This window comes from Protopterus annectens, chromosome 1.part2 (genome assembly GCF_019279795.1).
Source record: "Protopterus annectens isolate FY-2018-M chromosome 1.part2, PAN1.0, whole genome shotgun sequence".
Classification (NCBI taxonomy): domain Eukaryota; kingdom Metazoa; phylum Chordata; order Ceratodontiformes; family Protopteridae; genus Protopterus; species Protopterus annectens.
In genome coordinates, this window is record NC_056727.1 from 841,216,339 (window position 1) to 841,236,814 (window position 20,476).

Below are 20,476 nucleotides of genomic sequence, written 5' to 3' on the forward strand. Positions count from 1 at the left end.
AACAGACTTTATTTAAATGTTGCTAGTACTACAAAAAACTTTCACCTTCAAGGCTTCCTCAGGCAAATAATCTAACCTATTAAACCAAAGCTGAATGAAATACACAATAGAATAATGATTTAGTATGCATATATTTTTTCTTATATATACTTATATTTTAAATGTTTAAGCTATTTAAAAATTTGAACTGTATGTGATATTGTTTATGAAATATTCATGGCATTTATGAACATAGTAGGTTTAGTTTTAGAAATCGTATTATATTATTTTTTCTTTAAATGAGCTGTTAGTAATTAGGCACTAAGGTCATATGACCTAAATTATATTATTTAAGTGTGCTTGATGGTTTGGTTAGACTATTTGCCTAAGGAAGCCTAGAAGGTGAAAGTCTTTTTAGTACTAGCAACATTTAAATAAAGTCTGTTGATTTTAATGAGTATCATGGTGCTGGCTTTACATTTTCTTGCTATTTCCTAATTCTATCTCCTAAACTCCCCACTTCAGCTTAACAAAGCTCACATTTGATTTTAGTTTCCCCAGCATGGCCATAATGGCATCTGACTTATTAATTTTGTCTCAAATGTATCATCCGTTTTGTCTCCCTCATGCTTCTAACTTTCACAACTTTCACTCCAGGGCTGTGCAATTTCACCTTCTTGTCAGTCTTCTTTTAAAGCAGTGCTTACTCTCCTAAATGTAATACTCTACTGCTATAACACTGACCCAGGACAGAACTCAGACTTCATGCTGCCATCCCCTAATGAATCTACAATGCCCTGTTCCCCCATTTAAAATTGACTTTGAAAAGAAATAGCTTCTTAATACTTTCTGCAAGACATGGTTGCTATTATGGTTACTACATCTTCCTCTTTTTGTTAAATACCTTGCTGATATAAAGTTGATGTGTAGATATATTCAGTTTAGCATACTGTAAAGGCTGTAGATAATATTTAGTATTTAGTATTTTAAGTATGAGCTCTATAGTAATACTGTATGGAGGAAAAGACAGAATAGGAATCTGTGTAGGGAAGTTCTAAAAGAAGATTTATTTCATGCGTTATTGAGATATAAAGTCTTTGTTCCTGCGATGGTCATTTAATACTGTATTAATTTAGAAAAGTATTTATGCTTAGGAGGCTGTTTGGTTAATAATATGGAAATATGTGTTGTTCATGCTCAGTCTTAATGATGAGGTTCAGATATAAATAGAATGTATCTACTTTGATGTGTCTTCTATCATTTTTTATAAGTGACATGACAAAAAGTTTGTATGGAGTTGTTTAGCAGAAGCTGACAACACCATGTACTTTAATTTATCTTAAATTATGCAGAGTTTATAAGCACAGCAAGAGATCAAATGCATTTCAGTTTCAATGTGCACAGTAGTTACAGTGATTTATAATGATGACTGCTGAAAATCTCAAGTCTTGTGCTGTGCCAATAGCAGCAAATACCAACTAAATAAAATATTGAAGCTAATTTTATAGATTCACCTTAACCTAGCATAAGTTAGTGCAATGGCATAAACTAAACTGATAATAAAGGTGACAACACACATCTCCTCCTTGTTTGCAGATTACTCACAGTAGTTCTGTGATGTTGAAACAATAACTTCAGACCATACAGCTTGCAAAATCCTACTTGTCATATAAGTGGTGTGATTAATGAAACCAGTGTCTTACTGATTTTATAGATGAACTGTTGAGACTCAGAATAAAGACAGTCAACAACCAAAATGCAGAAGTAGTAGAAATGGGTTTAGAGAGTTGGAAACTGGAGCATTCCTTCTAATGCTGAGTGGATGACAGATAAATGTCTATAAAAAGACAGGTATGCATGTAAGGGTAGGTGAGCTTCTGAATTTGCATAGTGATTACTTTATCTCATGTGTGAAACTGTGATAGGAGGGGAAAATAGATAAACCAATGGGCATAGGCATTCTTTTCTTTCATTGTCTTTAATTAACAAAATATTTAGTGGATTGCATCAAGGCATTTTCACAGATCGTGTAACTTACAGATACTAACTATGGTTACAGCAAAGTACCATCTAGCCAGTCAAAAACAATGCATTGTAAGCAAAATTGTCAATCTGTCTGTACCGCTTTGAACACAGGTGATTTAACATCCCAAACAGTGCCTTGCAATTATTATAGAACATGCCTATTGGATTCATTGTTTATAAAGAAGGAAGTGGTCTCCTTTCTGCATCTGCTTAAGTAAGAATATGCTTCCCTAACATCTACCTTCTAGATAATATAATAAGAACATTGGACAGATTATAGGTGCAGCTTTAGCCTCTAATTCTCGATATTTTCCCAAAGTGCAATAAAACTAACATTAATTGGTTATACATTTGTAAGATATTGATCACAAAAGTGCACTGTTTGGTGAAATGAAGCTTACATTGTCAAAGCAAAGTTGTTCTCTGTCCCCTTGCATCAAGCCCTCAGTGACCACTTGCATTAAAGTTTTTGACCATTTGAATACTGTAATCCTTTATTTACTTGTTTTCCAATAAATCATCATTGGCATCTAGCTAAACAAATTTAGCATCTGCTCTCTTTTCAAGGGGAAATTGATGTATTCTGCCATCAAGGTATAATGCTACGAGTTGAAAAAAACAACTGGGTAATAATGGTAATAAGGCCTCATTTAAACAGTAGAATTTCTGAATTTTTAATCCTTGCATCCTGCTGGTGGTATAGAGCTGCACTCATCCTTCAAGCAAGCTTGCTTCCATGCATTTGATCAAGAATTATACACAGAGATACACCCATCTCAGTTAGAATGTTTTACTTTTATAAAGGAATTATAACATACAAGTGAGATATAAACAGACAAACAAAAATTACATATTTTAGTATGGTAGGTAAATCTGATTTTGATTAATACTTTGAATTACTTAAACTGCTTGAATTTTGTTAAAATGCCCTTCTCTAGATATGTCCAAAGTCGATGTCTCACATAAAGCCATGCCTTGTCTGTTTTTAGTATCTTATGCTTTATTCCATACATTTACAAGGACACAGTGATCCTTGTTACTTTTCCAACATGCTGGAAGTGAGCATAGGGTCTTTGAGGGATATAACAATCCTACAAATCAAAATGCAGCTATATAAATCCCTACCTTTATGCTACAGTCAAGTAAGAATGGCCAAGAATCCATCATTTAGACAGTAGAATTTGGGATTTTTTTATTCCTCACACACACACTCACACACCATTGGAAGAGATGTGTAGTCACCCTCCAAGCAGTCTTTCCCACATCATCATATCACCAAGATTTTACATATCTGTAAATGTTACAGAAAGATCATTTGCCAATTTAACCTCCGGGTGATTAGAATGCTATCACCCTCCATAAAAAAGAAGACCTGCCCATCCTTGTATATATTTTGAAATTCCCTTAAATAATCCTAGTAGGCTAACTAATGAATGTCATTGCTTTGACACTCCTAGAAAGTCTATAACTCCTTATCTCCAAGCAGTACCTTGAACCATGTCCTCAATATAACTATTATATTTCCAAGTGACTACTTCAAGATTAAAAATTTGTAACATTACATATATTCATATATTTGTATGTATATTCCAAATCTTTGCATTCTTTCTCACAATTTCTATGTAATATCCCACCTGACTTTCACCTACTTATTTCCAGCAGCTATGTTTTCTTTCTGCCCTTACTCACCTGCCTGTACACTATTTGTGTTGAATCGTTTCCTACTATAAATATTGTGAGATCTATAGATTAGCTGAGCCTAACAACATCTGCTGTAATTGTCATTTGCTAAACTCCTTTGAAATGCTCATTTGCTGGGCTGATTTCCAAATTTTGTAGAGACAATAAATTTTATACCTGTATCTATTTTACTGCCTATATCTGCTTTTCATATTGCAATAATTGGAGCTGCCCAGTCCAATACCCAAACATTATATTTTTCCTTGATGACTGAACCTATTCACACTAATGTATGTATCTAATTTCAGTACTCTAGTCTTTTAGGACTGTATTTTTGTGTACTCTGTACATCAATGATCTCTCATTTATCTTGCCCAAAAGGGCTCAGGTCATTCCTGAAAATAATCTTAACGTCAGCGTGTTTACCCATTTAACAAATGTAAAAACCTAATACACATGCAAATCCACAAATGCACACACACACACACACACACACACACACACACACACACACACACACACACACACACACACACACACACACACACACACACACACACACACACACACACACACACACACACACACACACACACACACACACACACACACACACACACACACAGTTATTTCTGATAAAGGATTTGTGAACTTCAACCCACCAAGCTAGACAGATCTTGAACATAGTTTAGAGCAATCCAGTCTGAAAATGACAAATGGCTAAAGTCTTGCTTTCGTGATAACTGACTTTACTTAGCTATGACTGCACCGAAAGCTAAAAATGTTTATCAGAAAATGCAAGGATAGATCAGACACAGATATATATGAAGTTTAAAACAAATAAATTAGTTTTATCAGTTAACTGAGTCAATGAAAAATATAGTTTAACAATCAAATCAACAAAAAGTGATGTGTGGAAACTGCTGAAAATTGAACTTAAGAAGGATAAAAAGTGAATTATACTTAATTGATAAGATGACAGAGATGCAAATATTGCTCAAGGTTATTATTGCTATAAGAATGGATAAAGGCTGGGAAAATGTGCTTTTAGGGGAGAATACATGAATGGAAGAGTAACTAAGGCAGAGATGTATAAGATGTATAGTATACAGAAAGTAATTGACAAGGAGGCTGAAATTAAGCATTGGGGTTATGGAATGGTATAACACAGTAGAGATGAGGCCTATGGATTTGAGGGAGGAAACACAATAGTTAGGATTGCAATGATGGTGATAAGAGAAAGTAATCATACTAAAATAGTTGTTCAATTGATATTCACATTGTTTTTGGTACAGGATGTGAATATTACGATTACCCAACAGTTCTGCATGAAAAACTGCCAGTGCTCACCGGGTAAGGTTTTCCATGAATTTTGAATGGTTTTAGGTTATCTACTTGTCTTAGAATTAGTGGAAAGGAGTTCCAGAGTTTATGGGCACAGTAAGAGCATAATGACCCACCTGCAATGCTACTGGATTTAGTTATGGCAAGTATCAGTTTCTCTCTTGAACATAAACTACAGTTTGCAGTGTAATGCCTAAACATAGAAAACAGGGACATTTTAATGTGAAATACCTTTCTGAAGCAATGGTGGACTATCTTTTATGAAAAGCTAAATGAATTACTTTCACCAGTTCTGGTTTTGATACTAAATGTTCTTGTATGAGCAACTGAGATTTATGACATTTATTGGTATGACAACTACATAATCCAGATGTGCCAAAAGAATATATGTTTATGTCTCGAACTCTTCCATGAGTGAAAGAGAGATGCAGACATATCAGTTCATAAGGACTTGACACTAACTATTCCTGTCTGGTTGACTACTGTCTCTTCTCTGTTAGTTAAACACAGAAGTACTATATAGATATATTTTGTAATGAAGAGTAGTTGTCTTGAAAAGGCAGTCTCTATCCATACCAATACATGATAAGAAATTTGAAAACAAACCTCTATGGTGATATGCCCACATAAAGAAACTATATGAAAAGAGAAACAAATGGCTTAAATTTTATAACAGGCCCCCTTTAACCCACTTTAAATAGCCAACAATGTGCTTAGGAGCACCAAAGAGTTTAAGGGCACTATTAGGAAACCCAAAACTTAATATGAACTTAAAATTGCAACTGAAAACAAAAATAACCACACATCTTTCATTTGATCTTCTTTATTAACTTTAACAGCAAGTCCTTCAGTTTCTTTAACTCAGGGCTGATCACATGACTTAAAACATACTCAGGATCAGCAGTGAGTTTAGAAAAAGTGTTTTTTGCAGGGGTTAAGCACATTGCACTCCTGAGATATTATCTCTGCCATCACAACCCCAGACTATTAATATACTGATTCCAAGGTCACAGAAAACTTAAACAAGTATATTTACAGACACAACCAGTATATTCAACTGCCTCACACTAGACTGTACAGATGAACATTCAGCTGTGAACAAATAAGGAACAAGCAGCTGAAGAGTGAGCAAATAAAAGATGCCCCTTCTATTACTAGGACTGGTACATAAGAACCACAAACCCAGCAATGTTTGGATCTAGTCCACAATATTACTACTGACTAAGACCAAAAGGAAATAGCTGATATTCAAAATGACAAATTTTACTCCACCACAGTTGTAACTCTTCCATAGATCCCACTGCCCCAGGCACCACCTATAATTACTATGGAGCTAGTCATCTCTGCCATCTCAAAAGCTGAGAATAGCTCATCCATAGGTGCTGATAAAATACCAGTTGGAACCTGGTTAAATTCCTGATATGATCCATCTGACTCTGAGTGACTTCTTTAATCTAAACCTCTTCATTAGTTATATTCCAGAAGTCTGGAAAGTAGCTAGCCACTGCGCTGTTATTACTCAAGGGTTGCCCAACAATTAACCCTGATCTCTGTTGAAATATTGGATTCACTAGCTTCATATTGTAAAATTATGAAACTATTAGACATTGAAAATCTCTTAACCCTAGACCCTCATAAATTCATCAAAGGCAGGTCTGTTTCTTTACCCTGGATAATATCTTCAAAGGAATTACCAAACTTGTGGATCGCAATTTTGCAGTGCATACAGCATATCTGAACATGGCTAAAGCCTTTGACACTATTCTCCATGAAGGTGTTATTGATAAACTTGCAAATCTTAATATAAATTCACTCATTACCTGATTGAAAGAAAGCTGGTTTTCTGACAAAATCCATGTGGTGGGAGTCACGGGTGTCTCTTCTGTTAGTAAAACTATTATTAATGGCATACCACAGGGATTAATAATGGATCATCTGGTATATGGCATCTGTTTATCAAACCTTCATGCCAATACTTCGGGCCTACTAGTGGATGGCTGTAAATTAAGTGCATTTATTCATTCCTCTAGTCATTTACAATTACTCCAACATGGAGTGGAATAGATTAACATCTGATCAATGATAATGGTATCAAACTATATGCAAACAGATGTCATATACTCATTTTGGTAAACATAACATTTCTACATCATACCAAATAGATAAACTATGAACTCTTGTTGATAATTCCAAATCTTGTGAACATCAAGTCTCTACAGCAGTTTGGAGATCTTTAATTTGGCTTGACTAATTTTCAAAGGCTTGTCCTCTAGATCTAAAAAAGTCTTAAATCTCCTTTACACATCTGTTATCAGATCTATTATAGAATATAATGCCCCTTCTGGCATATACTTGTCGAAACATATCAAATCAACTTGAAAGACATTAGAGATGCATAACTAAAATTCCAATGCCCTCAAGGCTCTCAGTTGACAGGAGATGGGCAGCTTTCTACCTGCCTTCTGATTTCTATGGACTACTCTGTGGTGATCTAGGTCTATCATTTCAAGCCATGAAATACCTTATCCACCTTGACCTCCTATTCCTTGTCGGATCAAATGGTTCCTTGAGCACTTGGTTAAAGCACATAAATTGTCAACATTATAGAGTCATATCTTAGTGTATTCCCTATCTCTGGAACACACTGCTAGTACATATCAAGTAGAGCAACACTCTTGATATCTTCAGGGTAGACAGAGATAATTAGCCTCAAATCCTCCACCAGTTTATCTTCTGTTGTGCTGTTCAAATCTGATGTAAACTTTTATTCATGGTTTACTGCCTAGACTTGTAATGGTCAGTATACTAATTACCTAGCAATTACCTGAAAGTCTTTGAACCTAAGAAGTGAGCCAAGTAACCTTACATGGATATTTTTGCTAGTGTAAGATTCAGTGCCCTTATGTGGGTATTTTGCTGTTGTAAGATGAATAGTTAAGCCAAAAGGCCATTGTTTGTTGTCGGAATCTGATGATTGCAAAATGTAATAATATCTATCCTAGCAGAACTTTAGTAGAGCATCTGACTGGAAGGTCAGTACAAAAATAGAGCAGACTATGATAGTACCATACATAAGACAGATTTGCTTTTGAGCGATAGTTTATAATATTTCAGAAGAACAAATCAAAGCAGTAAAGAAATGGTAGTAGGTGTGATATGAGGTAGTAAGATAACATTCTAGATTTCTAAGAAAAACAAATGAAGGTCCAGGAAAGGTAGGCAGATAACAGTATAGTGGGAGATGTGGTGTAGAAGACAAACACTGTACAGCTAATAGACAAAGGAAAAGAGTACCGAGGAACAAGGAATAGAAAAAAACTGATATCCTCATACAGAAGGTAAAGGTAGGGAACAAGCAGAGCCACATCATAGGGGGTTTATAAAAGGTTTATACAGGAATGGGGAAGACACTCAGGAAATGGTAAGAAGGATGAACAGTAGGTTATTAGAAGGCAGATCAGTAGATGGCAAGACTTTATGAACACCAAAGAGGAAAGGGATGTTGTGGGGAGAGAGGGTGGGAGGCAGAAGATACTGAGATAGCACAGCCTTCTTTTTTACTATGAAGCCAGTGGGTTGAGCAGTGTGCATCAGTAGTATTAGGTAAGGCTGACATGGATAGAATAACAGAGACATAAGCCTATGAAAGGAGGGGATGAGACATGGTCATTCTGGTATTACAGTGTGTCCAAGAATTACAGTATAGAGATGCATGGTGAGGGGTGGCTGTATAGCTAATAAAAGTGATGTAGGGGCTGATGATAAAAGATGAGGAAAATAGAGAAGGACAGAACAGAGGAGATTATACAGGAAGAATGAGTAGATGGCAAAGAAGCAACAGTAACCTTCCCATCTATGTGGCTGAAAAAAAGCCAAAAAACTTGGAGCAGGAACAAACTGTAGATTATATCAAATGTAAGCATGAGGGAAGAAGCACTAGGATGGGACAGGAAAAAGACGGATGAACAGGGAAATATAAATTGACTATGATAAGGATATTCAATATGCCAGGTGCAGTCTAAAATATCTCATCAGTTAAAGTGCCCAGATAACATACTGAATGAAATGTCTGATGTGGAATGAGAATCCACAGTCTCATTATATATATATAATGGTGATGAACGGATGTTCTTGAAGTCAGTATTACTGGCTAATGGGGGCTATTTAATAATATGGTACATAGAATGGTAAGGACTACAAAGAACTACAAAGACTAAGGACTGGGTTTTTGGGGGAACTGACAATGAAAGAATATTGTGATTTCTAAACTTGGGACTTGGACGATGAAAGGATAGTATAGTAGTAGAATAGTTACTGGAAAGTATAAGAAGGGAAACATAGAAAAAGGGTTATAGAACATTGCCAATACAAAAAGGAAAAAAGAAGAAGAAAATAAGTCTGGTTCATTATGAAAAGGAGGAAGATATTTTGGAAAAGGAATACAGACAAGTGTGAGGATCACCAAAATGGTTATGTGGAGGCTAGAAGCAAGGTGGCAAACTATGGTATATCAGGAAGACAAAGTGGGTGAAGTAAAAAGCTTATGATCAGAGATCAGCAACTGGAAGAATTCCTTCCTTATGTATGTAGAGGAAGGAGAAAATGTGGAAGGAAACTTCTGAAGTGTCTCAATAAAGATAAAACATGAGAAGGCCAAAGAACAGACAAAAATTCTAAGTAAACGTTTTGCTTCAGTCTTCACCGAAGAATCTAAATGGACAATACTGATTTTGGAAGGCAGGATATGGGGAATGAAAAAATAGATTAGAAGACAGCAGTGGAGGAAGCAGAATGAAAATGGGGGGAAAGGATGAAGAAGGACAGATTCCCATTCAAGATCCTATAAACAGCCATTGGCATTTTGACCTGGCATCTGTAGAACAGGTCCATATGAGATGATTATCAAAAGTAGAAGACATAAACAGTTGCATTTCTATGTACAAAAAGAGAGCAAATAGATCCCCAGAAAACTACAGACCAATAAGTCAGACTTAACAAGTGGGTAAAATGATGGAAGCATTGGCAGTTACTAGGCATGCATTCCAAGAGATCATTAAGAATACTAGCCCAAATCCCAGCAGCAATGTCTGGTTGCGTGAATTCCTCAAGGTCACACAGCAGACAAATGAAGCTGGAATGATTCAGTTCCTGTACCTGTGGCAGGAAGTAGCTCACTGACATGTCAGAGCATCAGTCCACTGCACTAACTGTCAGACATGAAGTCAAGACTTAAAGGGTTCTAATATGAGTTTTCACCAAGCAGATTGAGTGATAGAAATCTATGACTTGGTTACCTGTTTATTTATTTTTTTACTAGAATACAGTCCTGATCTCAATGGACCAATTTCAGTCTCAGCCTGGAAGCCCTTGAGCTGTACACATGAATCTTGGTGGAAGTAATCTAACTGGATTTCTGTCAAACCTTTAATTTAGCCTCATATTACAGTCTTATTACAAAGGTAAGGGGGAATGACTGTGAAAAAGCTGTGGCTAGTTAGAGAAATGAAAAGGTAGTAGTAGATAGGGTTGGGAGAGAGGCCTAATGGTTAAGGTGTTTGCTTACAAACACAAGGTGCAGGGTTTGAGTCTCACAAGGGATAATTGGCTAGGCTTAAAATGGCTCACAAGGGCGGTTAGCTTAGTACTAATCTATGAACATATGAATCTATAGTAGGAAAGCAAGGCTGCATATCAGCAGTAAAAACTCTTTCAGTATAAGATTGTGAAAAGTGGTGTTCAGCCAGGATCACCCATTGGTCCTGCCCTTGTCTCTGACCACACACACCACATGGAAAACTAGATCAGTATCTATGGGAAAGATGTATATTTTGAAGGCAAGTGGAAAGACTAAGGAGCAACCGGAAATGTGGACAAAAGGAGACAGAAATGTGTTTCAGAAACTGTAAGACTCAATGTCATCCAAACTGAAGTAAGAGAGGGAGGTATGGGCCCAAATAGGAAACAGAGCTATCAGTTCAAAAAAACCCAAGATGACAAAAGGTCCTAAATGTTTTTATTGCCCTTATAGGTTCATAGGTTCATAGGTTCATACTAGGCTATCTGCCCTGGGGCAATTATAAGCCTAGCCCGATTCTGTATGGCTTACGCCACCCCTTGATTTGAGTATACTGTGCCCTTTTTAAGGTTTAGTTTACTGTGCCTCTGTCCAATAGTGACACGGGAGTAATCTCTGGGACAAACCTACGATCCCCCATCCACCTATTGAGATTCTTCTTGAAGAGATTCAGTGAGGTGCTCTGCCTCACATGAACTGGAATTCTATTCCAGAGCAAAGGGAGCCTCTGGGTTATGAATCTGTCCCTCCAGCAAGTTCTATTTATTTCTGTGCTGAGGTTCAAGTCCCTCGAGTGTGTGGCTCTAAGGGATTTAGATTTACTGAGGTGGAGCATGTTCATTAATTCTGGATTTGACATAGCTTTGTATGACAGGCATAGATCGCCTCGAAGTAGGCGGTATGCAACTGAGTAAAGCTGGAGTTTTTTTAACCGAGCAGCATGTGGCATCTGTTTGAGACCCTTGATCCTCTTGGTGAGATACTTTTGGGGTCTTTCTAATTGCTGCAGGTGTCGGGTAAGGTACATCCCAAAAGGGGCATTGTATTCTATGATGGGCCTGATGAGGGATGAATAAAGGGGCACGATTACCTCTCTTGATCTAGATGTGAAACCCTTCGTGATGAGGTGGGCTATGTAGAAGGTCTTTCTAACCACTTTGCCAATGTGGTTTTCAAAGGAGAGATTGCTATCAACTTGGGTCCCCAGGTCCCTAATAACTTTCTCTGTACTTAATGGGTTTCTGCCTATGTGGTAATTTGTGAGCACATTGTTTTGCCAAAGGGTATGACTATACATTTTTGGCATTTAGCTTTAAACCATGGTGCTGGCACCAGTTATCTGTCTCTGTGAGACCTTTTTGAAGGATGTTTGTGTCAGCTGGAGAGTTGATTATGGCGCCCAGTTTGCAGTTGTCTGTGAACTTGGTGAGCCATAGTCCTCCCACGTTTGTCTGTACCTCGGAAAAGTATATACCGAACAAGAGTGGTCCCAGGACAGAACCCTGTGGGATGCCACTTGTGACCGGTTTCGAGTCGGACATGGCTCCAGCAACTCTCACTCTGTGGGTTCTGTCTTTGAGCCAGTTTGCGACCCATCTTGTGACATAGGGGTTTATATTTAAGCTGGATAGCTTATCTATGATGCCCGAGTAGGGTATTGTGTCAAATGCCTTTGCAAGGTCCAGATAGGCTGTGTGGACTACCTTTCCTTCATCTATGGCTTTGGTGACTGTTTCGAAGAAGTCAACCAGGTTCAAAAGGCAGGATCCGCCCTTGACAAAGCCGAACTGGGTAGGATCTAGTGTCTGTAGGTCCCCAATGTCTTTGTTTATGAGCTCCATGATGATCCTCTCCATAGCCTTGCAGACTAAGCTAGTCAGGCTTATGGGGTGATAGTTTCCAGGGTCCGTAGAGGCTCCACCTTTGTGGAGTGGGACCACTATTGCTGTACGCCATTCTGTGGGCACATATCCTGTAGTGAGGCTGAGATTGTATAGCTGTTTTATTTGAGGGATTAGTTCCTCTTGGAGTTCATGTAGGATGCAACCTGGGACACCATCTGGTCCCATGGAAGCAGTGTTTTTTGCTTTGGAGAGGGCAGCCTTCACCTGAGCATCAGAGATGTTTGGGAGGCAGCCCTCTGCCGGGATAGATACTTGCTCTTTTGTGGGAGAGGGGGTGGAGAAGTTTGCACTGAACCTGTCTGCCAGGATATTGGCAATGTCTCTGGGTTCAGTGTATTTTTTGTCGTTTAGAATCAACTCAGAACAAGTCTGGGAGTTGCATCCCAGGTTTCTAACATAACTGAAAAAAGTCTTATGATTGTCTTTGGTGTCCTGTGCAATTTTTCTCTCGAAGCTGGCCTTGGAGGATTTTATGAGGGATCGTAATTTTTTGCTAGTACTGATCAGAGATGCCTTCCCTATTAGGGATTTTGCTCTATCATGTAGTAGCTTCTTCCTTCTGTTGTACAGTTTATTTATGGCAGGGGTCCACCAGACTGGACGCCTGCCTTTGGATGATTGGGTCTTGGTTTTGTTTGGGATAGCATGATCCATGCATTCCTGGAGATGTCCGTAGAATGCGTTTATATAGGATTCTGCAGTTTGGGTCGTAGTTTCCACTGGCCCTGGGGCCTTGAAGGATTCCACTTTGGTTTTGAGAAGTGAGAAGTTCGCTTTTGAGAAGTTTTCACTGTGGTTTTCTGGGCTGGGTGGGGTCGGGATGTGGACATCCAGTGAAATTAATTTATGGTCTGATCTTACCAATGAGGGATATACTTCTGGTGTGGAGCATAGAGTCCCCATGTTGGTAATGATCAGGTTTAGTATGTTGTCCCCTCTTGTGGGAGTGGTGAATAGTTATTCCATAGCATTTGAGTTTATAATTTCCAGGAACCTTTGGGCTAAGGTGCTGGGGCTTGAGTAGTGCCCCCAGTCAATGTTTGGGTGGTTGAAGTCGCCCAATATAATGGTGTTTGGAGAGATCTTCATGTTCTCCAATGTTTTCAGGAAAGCCGAGTGTGATTCCTGACTTTGAGAGGGTGGTCTGTAGGATGCTATAAACTGAAAAGCAGTCTTGCCCACTGTTAGTTGCACATGGATGGTCTCCGATACTTCGTGCAATGCCACTAACCTGGAGGTGTGGATATCCTTGATAAATATGGAAACTCCCCCTCCTTTTGTGGTTCGGTCCTGGTTTTGGGGCCGAAAAGCATGATATGAGGTATAGCCTGGTAGTGCTGGGGTGCTCTCTGGATCCTTGAACTAGGTTTCTGTCACTACACAGATATCGATGTTCTCCATACTGAGGAGAGCTTCGAGTGCGTGCATCTTGAGGTTAAGACTTCTGGCGTTTAGCAGCATTACCCTTAGTTTCTTGTTCCTTGTGCTGTCTATGGGGGTGGGTTTGACTTTTGAGCCTTGCCTAAAAAAGGCACTATGGGGGTGGCAAGAGCCTTTGCCAATATCCGAAAGCCCAGTGGTGACAGGTGCAAGCCGTCCCTAGCGAAGCAACATGGCTTGTCGAGCATGTCATCCCAGGCTGACAGACAGTGGATCCCCTTTGAATAACACCAAAAGTTTAGCCAATTGTTAAAATCGATCATTTTGTCTTTTTACTATGGCATCATTCAGGTGAGGGTAAGATGCTGCTCAAGGTCAGGGTCATACCAGCCTGGGCTACATGATCAGAGAGCTCCTCTATGTCTCTTTTCATGTAGTCCAGGGAGGTACGTCTCAGGTCATTCACACCAGCATGTACAATGACTGAGTCATATTTGTATTTGCTTTGGAGTGACCTGAGTGCTTGCGTTATGTGGCGGATCCTAGCACCCGAGAGGCAGCTCACCGTGACCTTCTCTTTATTCAGCCTGGTGAGCGGGACGTCAGTATGTCTGACAATAGAGTCACCTATTGCAAGAGTATCAGATGTGTTATTCAGCCTTAAGGGCTGTGGCTGCTTGGCACACTGACTTTGTGCGTCATATGTTGTGCGTGTTTTGTTTTGAGGTAGCGTTTGCTTGGATGTCTGCTTTGGAGGTCTCTGTTGCTTAGGTAGATTCTTATTTAGAGCCTCCGAGTATGTTTTTGTGTATTTATGTGTTTGGTTCGCTGATGTGGTGGGACTATGTGATACTTGAATTGTGTTGTGTGAGGTTACCTTCTCCTCCTGACTGGTTACACCAGTTTTGAGATGAGAGAGCTCAGCCTCCAGTTTGGCTAAATAGTTGCATCTCTCACATATATTTGAACCTGTTTGGAGGAGGAGAGGGTTGTCCGTGTACATGAGACAGTTGTAACATTGCCTCAAAATTCCCAGATTCACCAGCTGGACTGGAGAAGAAACCATTGACTGACCTTTGGACATGCTAGAGTAAAATAGGGAAACTGAATTTAAGATGGACCAATAGAGGACAGGGTAATCGTAGAGAGTATAAGAGTATGTAGTGCTTATGGTTTAATAGTGCTAACTTGTAGGATTACTTAATTGGACCAGTGAAGGGCCTTAGAATGAGAATATGGTGTTTAAATTGAGAGATAGAGCAGTTCTAAGGGAAAAAGTAAAGAGCAGACTTTGTGGAGCCAAGAATAGTTTAAACCCAATTAGGCGGCGCTGCCCACTGTTGTGCTATGCTCAAAAACGCGCAAAACCGCGCAAAAGAGGGTTTTAAGAGAGGAAGATGAAGGAGTTTTGGAATTGACCCAAAATGGCCAATAAAACTACAGTTTCAAGTCAGTAACCACTCCCACAGGGGCAGGCAGGCTGCTCAATGTTTTTCACTGCCACTGATCAACAGAGAGACTTCCCTTTAGCCCAAGCAAAAAATGGCCTCACAGAAACTTACAAGCAGTTCAAGAACAGCAAGCCTGTAACTGAACTTTTTTAAATCTCAGAAAAGTGGGAAAAAGCAAGATTTTTTTTTTTTTTGTTTTTTTCAGAGATAGCAGAGGTTCAGAAGTATCAACAAGTTATAACAGTGCAGTAAATGACCCCACACAAGAGTGCTAGGCCAAAGACAGATAAAATGCAAGTTTTGAGAAAAAAACGATTTTAAAAATAAGTGCAAACAGGAAATTCAGTAAACAGCTCTAGGTTGTGCTCTAAATACAGTTACTAATGCAGAAATCAAGTTTAACAACCCAGAAAATGCTCAAAATAGGCGGCTATGCAGAAAAACTTAGCAAATAAACAGAGGAAAAATAATTAAACTCTCAAAAGTGGCTCCTTTCTTCTCTCAGCATTTTCCCCTCTTGGTGAGTGCTTCACCAACAGCCAACAAGCCTGAAAAGACGCCAAAACCATAGGCAACCATGTTTTAAGAGAGGAAGATGAAGGAGTTTTGGAATTGACCCAAAATGGCCAATAGAACTACAGTTTCAAGTCAGTAATCACTCCCACAGGGGCAGGCAGGCTGCTCAATGTTTTTCACTGCCACTGATCAACAGAGAGACTTCCCTTTAGCCCAAGCAAAAAATGGCCTCACAGAAACTTACAAGCAGTTCAAGAACAGCAAGCCTGTAACTGAACTTTTTTAAATCTCAGAAAAGTGGGAAAAAAGCAAGATTTTTTGTTTTTTTGTTTTTTTTCAGAGATAGCAGAGGTTCACAAGTATCAACAAGTTATAACAGTGCAGTAAATGACCCCACAAGAGTGCTAGGCCAAAGACAGATAAAATGCAAGTTTTGAGAAAAAAACGATTTTAAAAATAAGTGCAAACAGGAAATTCAGTAAACAGCTCTAGGTTGTGCTCTAAATATAGTTACTAATGCAGAAATCACCCACTGTTGTTCCCTTGTCCTCTTACTCTTTCCCAAATGGCCCATGTTCCGTGTGAGGTGAGTTGCAAGATGTTGCTGTAAGTCTAGTCAGAAATGAGTCCTCCCTTTACAGGTTAAGTGAGAAGTGGATGGACCCTTTACAGGTAAGGTATCTTTAACGGCGCTACCAGTGCAGGGTCTCTGCTTCCCAGAATGTAAGAGATGCAGAAAAAATATCTTATTAACAACTTAGGGAAGGATTTTTTTTTTTCATAAAAAGTTAAAGCAGCAAAGAAGTGGAGGCCTGCCTTAACACATGAAAATGAGAGGTCTGAGCACAAAATGACAATGAGCATGTCATACAGCAATCATGTGTGTGTAACTCTTGTGCAGCTATTTGCCCCACCTATTACTGTGGACATATGGCGTAGTGACTACAGCCATGTTCATATTTTTGCTCTGCCCCCTGAAAAATGTTTGATCTTCTAGTAAATTTCTGAGGACTACTGTTAGTGGGTAAGTTCAGCCAATATAGTTTCATACTTCTTAACAGCTTTTGCTGTATTAAGAGTTCGAGTGAATCAGAATAATATTTAAAAATTGTCACTGATTTTAGGTCTTTGTCATCTGATTATTGTTGTCCAGAATCATTGAGGAACGAATTTAAGAAGTGCCCGTATGCTCACTCACTGTCTCTCTTTCTCTCTCTGTCTGTTTCATGCTCTCATGTGCACACAGACACACACACACACACACACACACACACACACACACACACACACACACACACACACACACACATGCTCACTTATATACTCACATACAACAAGAAAAAACGTCACTGGGAACTGCTGCTGTGTAAATCAAAATAAAATTTATTAAGACACAAGTAAAACAGAGTAAGCTTTCGCCAAAACCCTTCATCAGACAAAGTACTCAGACTAACAGTTCATATTTAAAACACTTAACAACCAATGGGAATTCAATAAAAAGCCCGCCTATTTCTAAGGGCCGGCTTAAGGGGTACTACATCATTAAGCCCTGGATCTATGTGAGCTGTTAATTCTAAAATCCATCTTGACTCCATTGCCTCAGTCTTTAACTTAATGTCACCACCCGTTTTATTCAGAAAGACATTCGCAATCACCCTAAATTTAAACTGATGTGTCGGATTATCCTTAATATGATTGTAGAGGGCATTGTGTTCATCACAGTTCCTGATGGATGAGAGATGTTGCAAAATCCTAACCTTCAGCATGTTATTAGTTTTGCCAACATAATAACTTGAACATGATACGCAGTTAGCCAGATACACAACATCAGTGGTTCTACAGGTAGCTCTACCTTTAAGTAATAAGCTCCTACCAGTAGAGGGATGTATAAAAATTGTTTCCCTGTTGATATAACCACAGGCCTTACAACTGTTCATTTGAAGAAGTGTTTTCAGGATAGGGGTTATAGGAATAACTTGGTTGAAGGAGCGGTAGATAGAGGTATTGAGAGTAGACAGAACAAGTACAAGCCTTGGCTTAATGCCACCAGAATACAGAAGGGTAATAAAGATGATAGAGTCAGAATAAACAAGCCAAGGGTCCTGCTGACTTATGGAAGCAATGTTAAAGGGGTGTGTGACATCATTCACAAAAACTGGAATATCATCACCAGTGATAACAGCTTAAGGGACATAGTAGGGGTTAGTCCGCAGTTCTGCTACAAGAGGAATAAGAATCTTAAAGACATACTTTGTCATGATAGGGGGAACAGTGATGTTAAATGTCTACCCAGATCTAAGGGCACTGTTCCATGCGGCAGTTGTAAGGCCTGTGGTTATATCAACAGGGAAACAATTTTTATACATCCCTCTACTGGTAGGAGCTTATTACTTAAAGGTAGAGCTACCTGTAGAACCACTGATGTTGTGTATCTGGCTAACTGCGTATCATGTTCAAGTTGTTATGTTGGCAAAACTAATAACATGCTGAAGGTTAGGATTTTGCAACATCTCTCATCCATCAGGAACTGTGATGAACACAATGCCCTCTACAATCATATTAAGGATAATCCGACACATCAGTTTAAATTTAGGGTGATTGCGAATGTCTTTCTGAATAAAACGGGTGGTGACATTAAGTTAAAGACTGAGGCAATGGAGTCAAGATGGATTTTAGAATTAACAGCTCACATAGATCCAGGGCTTAATGATGTAGTACCTTGCCGCCCTTAGAAATAGGCGGGCTTTTTATTGAATTCCCATTGGTTGTTAAGTGTTTTAAATATGAACTGTTAGTCTGAGTACTTTGTCTGATGAAGGGTTATGGCCCGAAAGCGCTTACTCTGTTTTTACTTGTGTCTTAATAAATTTTATTTTGATTTACACAGCAGCAGTTCCCAGCGACGTTTTTTCTTTTTATTTGATTTGTTTGACGAGAGCTGGGATTTGGCATAGCACAAGCTTTTCTTTGGATTGGATTGTTTTTTGGCTTTACAGTGCTATGCATGCTGTTGAAAGAACAGCTGTTGTTAGTGGCTCAGGAACTATGTTGGAGCCAGCCAGCATTGCGGCTTTACCGGGAGGTTGGTGTACTGAGAAACTGAAAGTACAACAGAATCCCCTGCTGAATTTGGGTTTCTCCATACCTAGAGGGAGTGCTGAAGGTAATTCAGTGCCTTTGGCCATGGACAAAACGTTTGAGGATCAAGTTCGTGACTTGAATTTCAAGGCCTTGAGATTGCAACGGCTACAATGGCAAGCTTACCATATGGAGGCTTGCTTGGACTATGGGATAGTTCCGAGAGGCATGCGTGTTTTGTGCATGCCTACTCAGGGTGACAGGTATCCCGAGTTACTTGCCAAATGGCAAGCTGTTAACATTCGTATGAGCTATCAATATATGGAGTTATTAATAACTTTTTTCACACCTGAAGTTGAGGAATTGAGACAAGAAGTGTCCTGCTTGCAGCAGAAGCTGATGAGCGGGTTTCAAGAGCCTCACCATAGGACACGCTTAGAGCAATTAAATCGTGCTCTAAATGAGAACGATGAGAAATTACGAGTGTTAAAAATGGGCAAGCTTAAAAGGGACTTTGAGGATTTTACGAGGGGTAATATCTTTGTATGGCCGAAGAATATCCCTCGGTTACCAAACTCTACATGGAGGGCACAGAGACCCAGTGGAAGAGTAACAGCTAGTGAAGAGCGACGTGATCGTCTGATGTCAGGATCCGAGACGGTTTCCGGCTCAGCAGTTTCTTCTGGCGTACTGATAGGTACGCTATCTTTGGTTTCGGAGGGCTCTACTGACACTATTAGTGTCGAGACTACATCTACGTTGGCTAATGTTTGCACTGTTGGAGATATTGAAACAGACTCACGGAGGTCTGTGCAGAGTGGCGATTTCAACCTTGATTCAGGTGGCTTGATTACAAGAGGGGACAGTGATGGTTCCCTAGTACAACTACCGGTTTTACAGAGTGACATTCGCACACATGTTAATTCAGTGCCCAATGATCGAGACTTGGGAGTTCGCCCTAAAGTTCAGTCAGGGCAGAGTCATTTTTTGGGCATGTTACCTGCGAACATGAGGAGGAAGGGTCCTTGGAAACGATCACGGAGCGACGACAGGGACTCCATGAACAAGAGGAGGACTTTGGACTGACTTCTTCTTTTGATATTGGTATTGTTTTTAATTTGTCTAGATATACTTTGAGCGCTGAATAGTTATTCGTTTTAAATAAGGGCCTCACATTCATACCAAGCAAGGCTTGTGTTTATAGTGACATTGTGATGGATTTAATGTTGTTCTGTCGAAATGTTATGTTACGAAAGTTTTTTGGGGGGGTTAACAGTCCAAACACGGGTTTACGTAAACCTAGCTGCTTCGTTCCTCCTTTTTCACCTGCACTACATCTTTTTATTAACAAATGTGAGAGTGATCTAATAACATTTTTACAAAAGAAAGGGAGTGATAGATCTCATAATTTAAATTTTGAACACAAACAAGCTCTTGAGGAACTCAGCAATAATTTGGATCTAACAATAAAAATGGCAGATAAGGGAGGAGCAGTTGTGGTACTTGACACCGATTGGTACAATGGCAAGATGTTAGGGCTGTTA